Consider the following 7101-nt stretch of genomic DNA (forward strand, 5'->3'; position numbering starts at 1 on the left):
CCCTTTATTTTGTGTGTAGGAGCTGTTAAGAAATATTGTATATCTACATAATTCTGCGATGCATTTATACATACAATACACACACACATCTATTATTATTATTATTATTATTATTAGTATAACTGTATTATTATACAGTTATAAAGGTCTGACTACCTACTGTATAGCTCTCCAACAGAGCTACAAATCACTGGGAATAATAGTTGGTATTATTTAAAAAAAAACTTATACCTGTTTACCTGTAAAATAAAAATATATATCTATTAGTCATGCATAAAAACATACAGTAGATCTGTATAGTGCACTCAGATTGTATACACATTCACTATTTAGAGCTTAAATTCAAATAACTTTTTTTATACTTGTTAGTATATTTTGCTTCACATATAATACAGTGTGTTGGGGTCAGTGCATCGTTGGGGTAAGTATTTGTGTTGTGTTTCCAGTTGTATTCCCACACACAATAAAGAAAGAAATTGATACCGTTCTCATTAACAGTTGCAATATCCCTTATACTTTGCAACAGGTGCTATTGAGTGCAATTTTAGCAGATTAATCCTATGCATTGTATTTACACACTGTTTACAAAGCAATACTATCATCAAAGAAGGTAAAATGAGCATTTATCAAATCCTGCAATTCACTAATCTGCCCCGGGGGGAAATTTCCACATCAGATTTAAAAAAAAGTTTCCAAGCTTTCTGCATTTTCTTTGTTTTAAGGAGTTTTAAGAAATAAATGCTATTCCTTCACCTAAAGTCTTAAACAAAACGAAATAATAATTTAGGTGTTCACACGTGTCATAATGTATATAGCTTCTCTGACTATTGCAGGGTAACATAAATCATAGGTGCAGGAATTAATGTAAATCTAGCATTCATTTAGAGCAAAATCCACTAAATTTTATTTCGGATTGCAATAAAATAATTTAAACTCATACACATTTGCAAACCAGCTATGAAAAACACAAGGTTTCGAATAAATTATGTAAATCGCTGTGTTTTTTCTCCTAAGGTTATAAACCAGTATAAAACAGGTTTTGAAATGTTCAAGGGTTTCTTCAAAGCTGAGCTTTGTCCAGACAAAGGACAGGTATGGAAAAGTCAAAGGGCAGGGACATTAAAGCATTGAAATTCAGGTTAGCCTCCAATCTTAATTATCATTTACATTTAGAAAAAAATGCAACGAATTTTGCTTCTGCGATGGTTGCAGCAACGAAATCACTTCTTACAATGAAATGTAATGTATATATATATATATATATATATATATATATATCACTTTTCCTAAATAAAAAAATCAGTTTCCCTAAGATCGAAGTTCAGTAAAACCACGTGATATTATTACCGGTAATAAAAATGTGAAACTGCATTTGCAGGTTATACTGTTTGTTTTGTATTTTTCTCACAATGATTGTTTTAATGTGACACCATTAAAATACACATACATTTACGAAGTTACGAAATCCATTTCCAAAACGAAATTGCCTAATCTATATCTATCTATATATATATATATATATATATATATATATATATATATATATATATATATATATATATATATATATATATATACACATACCATATGTTATTGATTGGTGTAACTTTATGGTTCACCTGTGTTCGTGTTTTATTTTACCCACGAGCATAATAATGCAAAACAAGAGAAACTGTAAATGTAATCGACTGTCTATCATGGTGATGTAACACAGTAGATTTAAAGGTGTAGGGGCTGTGGCAAAGTGGTAAGGGTTAAACGTTAAAGACACATGAGGAAAACGATTCTGCAATTCCTGTCTGATTCCAATTAATGCAAAAGATCTGGTATGATTTATTCACATTTCCATCTAAGCAATTTTCTTCACAGAGATATTCATACATTGCATCACCGTAATGTCTTGTAGGAAATTAATTGCACATTTCAGGTTCTTGTCCATGTTCATTTGATGTATTGGGGGCTTTTCGGTCACTTCTCCTTGTCATACTTTTCTAAAATACCTGTACTGAAAGTGATTGTGATTTTGTTTTCCGTACAGACACAGGCATACACTATACCACGTCTACAAACAGTAATTCTAGGGCAACTTTCTAAAATGTAACGCAATCGCCATGGAAACCAATGGAATGTCCTTACAGACTTCTTGAGTTTAAGCGCTTTGTCCTAGAAACATTGTATAAATATGGCCTACTTTTACCGGTCACATTTAATAAGCAATATCATTTCAAAATGTATCTGTACTTGAAAAAGAAAGTTTGGAAAACGTGGAAAACCCCTGCAAGCAAAACACTCTGTGATCCAAATCACTCGTGGGTTCTGGGAAAATGATCTCCCTGAGTTTGTTGCTTGACTAACACGTACGGGTTTCTACACATTATTTAACATACTCTCCATTGCTAAAGACCTTACTAGGATTTGCGTTAGTATCCTTAACCCTGTCAGTGCCAGAAGGGGGAAAGTATATTTTGCTACTTGTGGCATCCAATGGCCCCGAAAGGCTTAACTTTTCAGTGTCATTGAACAGGAATGTAAACGTCCACTGAACTAAGAAAACACTTAAACAAAAACAACATATATTCCGAAAATTACATATTATACTAATTATATTATGGGACAGGCATAGACAATATTCACAATTCATTTTAATCTGCACCCGATATGCCACATTTTTATGCTATCTGTAACACTAAATTTTAAATTAGTGTATGGACTTTTTGAACAGTACTACTCATTTACTGAAGAATGTGATGTTGTTATTCTACAGTAGCCTTGTTTGTATTCTTTAGAGTCTCACCTCTTGGTAGATTTACACACATGGTAAACAGCCAGGTGCCTCTATATAAAAGGTATAATCTTGGTCAAAAAGGAAAACTGAATGGTATCTTCTGAGAATGGTTGGAAATGTCAGGAATCTTTTTTCTTTACTTAACACAATACAATATGTGTAAAAAATAGTGTAGACAGATAGATAGATAGATAGATAGATAGATAGATAGATAGATAGATAGATAGATAGATAGATAAAAAAAACATTGTGGAATATAGTGTAGTATATTGTTTGATCTAAGTGCCAAGTTCTATAAATGCTATGTTTAAAATTGTATCCTTGGTGTAAATTTCGATGAGTCACAGACAAGAATAGTCTATTAGTTTTTTTTAATTAAATATATGACTTTTAGAGCATCAAAGTTCTGAGAGTCTCCTCTGTAAACACAGATGACAAAACACTGTCTTCTTCTGTTTTTCCCCAGACTGGTGGTAAAAGCCCCAATAGATTGATTCAACTGAATCCCAGGGGGTTCTTTATCAAGACCCTACATGTATGTTTATATATTTACTACTCCACTGTGGAGGCTTACAAGTCCAACAAATAGTTTGAGGTTATAAGAGGCCTTATTAATTAAACTATTTGTATCCTTTTACCATGCAGGGATGATTGCAGAATAACCTGTAGGCTCAGTTGAGACAGACATATCATTTAACAGGAACTTTCATTTGTGGTTTTAACTGATTATATGATGAAGAGATGGCAATCTTGCTGTTGTCAAATTGTTTCCATATCAGTTCAAAAGAGCAAATATATATAACATTAAATACATCAGTCATTTCCTCTGCTTTAGATTTTGCAGTTGCATGATAACAACAACAATAATCCAATTATTAAGCAATTTTGGCCTCCACTTGCTAAGGGTCTGAATTTCCCTAAAATAACTCCTATCATTTTAAGCATAAATCCTTAATTATTGTAACAGAAGAAAACAAGATATAACTAATCTTAATAAATTAAGTTAGTTAAACATAAGGCTGTGGGGTTGACTTTTCCCCCGATCAAAATGCTATGCATTTGAAAGGGGTTAAAAGTATAAGATCCGATTTTTACCTTTATGGTATACAAATCTAAGTTAGGCTTACAAAATACTGATTAAAATGCAAATTAAATAAAAAAATAAATAAAAATCATGCAATGTGGAAAAAGTCATGAAATAATTAAAATTGCTGAATTGTGGCAAATTGTTACATTAAAATAATTCCTCTTTACCTTAGGTATTGGTTTTGTCAGGGGCTGTTAGCTACCTAAACATTGTCATGTGAGATATGGCCTTGTGCATATTATTATTATTGATTGTTTTATGTAGCGCCATCAAATTCCGTAGCGCTGTACAATGGGTAGAGAAGACATAACAAGTAGCATGTAACATACCAAATTGACTAACAGAGACAACAGGTGAGGAGGGCCCAGCTCCTATTAATATCTGTTTACAATTATGATGTCAACAAATTATTTTTTACTTGTGCGTATAAAGGGTTAAGAAAAAAGTGGGTTTGGCAGAAAATGGGTGGAGGTTTCCAAATACCATTACAGTGAAAAATTACTTTGATATTGGCTAATGGTATCTATTTTTTTCACTGACAGGCATGATTGATAGGCACATCAGGGTTTATTTGGCTGCAGAAACTATTTAATACATTGAAAACAAGACTGGTTCCAATCAATGAAAGCACCTTTTTATTTTCAAAAGCCCTGAATGTGTCCATCCTCAACCAAAAGTGTCTTATCTTAACCCCCTAATCATATTAAGCGCTGTATATTGCGCAGGAAATTGTAGTTTTGCTGTCTCTAATCCCAAAATGATTGTATAAAAAGTCATATGCTCTATGCACACATGGGTTTTCATTTGTTTTATTTGCTTAATAGTCAGATGTGTTTTCCTTGCATCACATTGCAATGTTTAACTGGGTAACATATTAGTATGTATAAGAAATACGAAGTCAACTTTCCCATGTGCATGCATAACGTAGAGGCACTTCAAAACAAACAGATTATATAATTCTATTTACATTCAAACATTGTCTTCTGTTGTGCACCTAATAAGAGTTTACAAAACAATTTGGGCTTATCATGCCCAATGTGGTTGAATATACAGTTTGTAAGCTGGATGCAACAATATATATATATATATATATATATATATATATATATATATATATATATATATATATATATATATATATAAATTACACATTACTGGGAAATGTTGGTTGCACACTAAAATCAGACTCATTAGCAAGGTATTGAACTCCCGAGCACACAAAAACACACCCAAATGCACATAAATGTTTAGCGGGCGTATCACAACACAACCAGCCCTAATTACGCGGCAATTCCAAAAACAAAGAGAGCTACTGCATCTCCAACGAGATCAAAGGCACATTGCAAAGTAAGTTAAATAATGTATTCATAAAGTATACCTCTATATAGAGATTCACAGAGCTAGCATTATTAGCACTATAATGAGTAGAGATCATTATAGAAGTAGAGTTGTATTGTAGCTATAATGCCAAGAGGTTGTAGTGGGGTTAGAGCCTTTTTATTACTATTTAGTCTTATATTTGTAGCGTTTCTTGCCAAATTGAAATCTTATATTGGCAAGCAGTAATTATGCAAGATTTAAATTGTATTGTTAATAACAATTATGATGATCGGTGGTATTTAGCTAGTGCAGATGTATTGTGGTTATTTTTTTATTATAAAATACATACAACATTGAAAGGGTAAAATTATACGTTATACTGTGTTTTTTTGTATAGTCCCGGCATTAGTAGACAGAAAAAGAAGGTGATTATGGCACTTTAGAGATCTGTCATCAGGTCTCATCTAGAGTATTGTGTACGGTTCTGGAGACCCCATTTCCAGAAGATTATACAGTAGACGTTGCGAAGAGAGCTCCGATGAGGCCTACTAAAATGGCAAATGGGTTGCAGGATAACAATTATCAGGAAAGACTAAAGGATCTCAACATGTATAACTTGGTGGAGAGGAGAGTTTACCACTTAAATAGGTAAACTGATTAAAAAAAAGTACATACTTCCATAAGTTCCATACTTGCAGGACGTATTGAACCAACATGTTCTTATGCAAGACTTCTGACACAAACGCACAGTAAGTAGACAAAGTAAACTTTAGTGAGGTTTCACTGATTTAACCATGCGCTATATAGGGCCAGCCATGCTTTTCCTGTGGTTGACGCTTATTGGTAATGGGCTTTCATAATGTAAAGCACAGTTGAGTTGAAGCCACAACTCTCCTGACAACTCCTGACTAACTACAACCCTTTCGAATAAACCCTAGTTTCTAGCAGCCTTTGTAAGGATAGGGCGAGGATGAGATGACAGAACAGGAAACTGATTAATATACATCTCAGCATCCTTGAGATATAAAAAAAAACCCTTCACATTATAGCAAGCACACACAAACAATTACAAAAATAGTCAAAAAACACAAGCTATAAGTAGCTATAATAAATTAATTTGTTACCTTTAATTTCCCAGATTTTGTAATAAGGCAATATGGATTAGCTTGTTTATGACAAGTGATAATCTATGCGAAAGATTTACTATAAAATAGTTACAAAGGGTATGTTGGTATGATTTCTCATTAACAGACCTTCATTGCTATTATTGCAGCACAGGGAAGGAACATTTCTGACATCAGCAGCTGAGACATCACAGTTACCTGACTCTAGACAACTCTTCTTTCATTCAGTGCAGCAAGGTACATGAACATCAGTTGCGTTACTCTAAAAAAACACACATTGAAATAATTAATAAAAAAGTCTTATCTGGCTTATACTTGCTGCTAGTCCTGCTTTAACAAGTTAATTGTAATTAAATCTCCATGTTGGAGGAAGGCAAAGAAAAGCTCCTCCCAAACAGAATTCCCAGGTCCAGGTTGGTATTGAACCAATATAGGAGCATATTAATTATGCTCTTGGAATCAATTTGTTCATCAAAAAAAAACATTCTATGAGGTCAAGGACTCGGTTTTCAAATATTTATTCCTCTTTCCCAGGAGATAGATAATAAGGTCTACAGCATTGTAAGGCATTTGGGAGAAAGGCTGAGCTCATGCACCACCCTTTGAACAAATTATTGGAGTAAACTTGGATGTTATGTTTCTTAGGTGTCCTTGAGTAGGAACATATGCCAGGTATACAACAAGGGCACGTATAATATTTATAATTTAGTTTAATTTTAAATGCAAACATTAGAAAACCTCCCAGCTATTGAACTAAAGTCCTGTTAACTACATTCAGATAAAGA

Source organism: Spea bombifrons, chromosome 5, assembly GCF_027358695.1.
Source record: "Spea bombifrons isolate aSpeBom1 chromosome 5, aSpeBom1.2.pri, whole genome shotgun sequence".
In the NCBI taxonomy this organism is placed as follows: Eukaryota; Metazoa; Chordata; class Amphibia; order Anura; family Pelobatidae; genus Spea; species Spea bombifrons.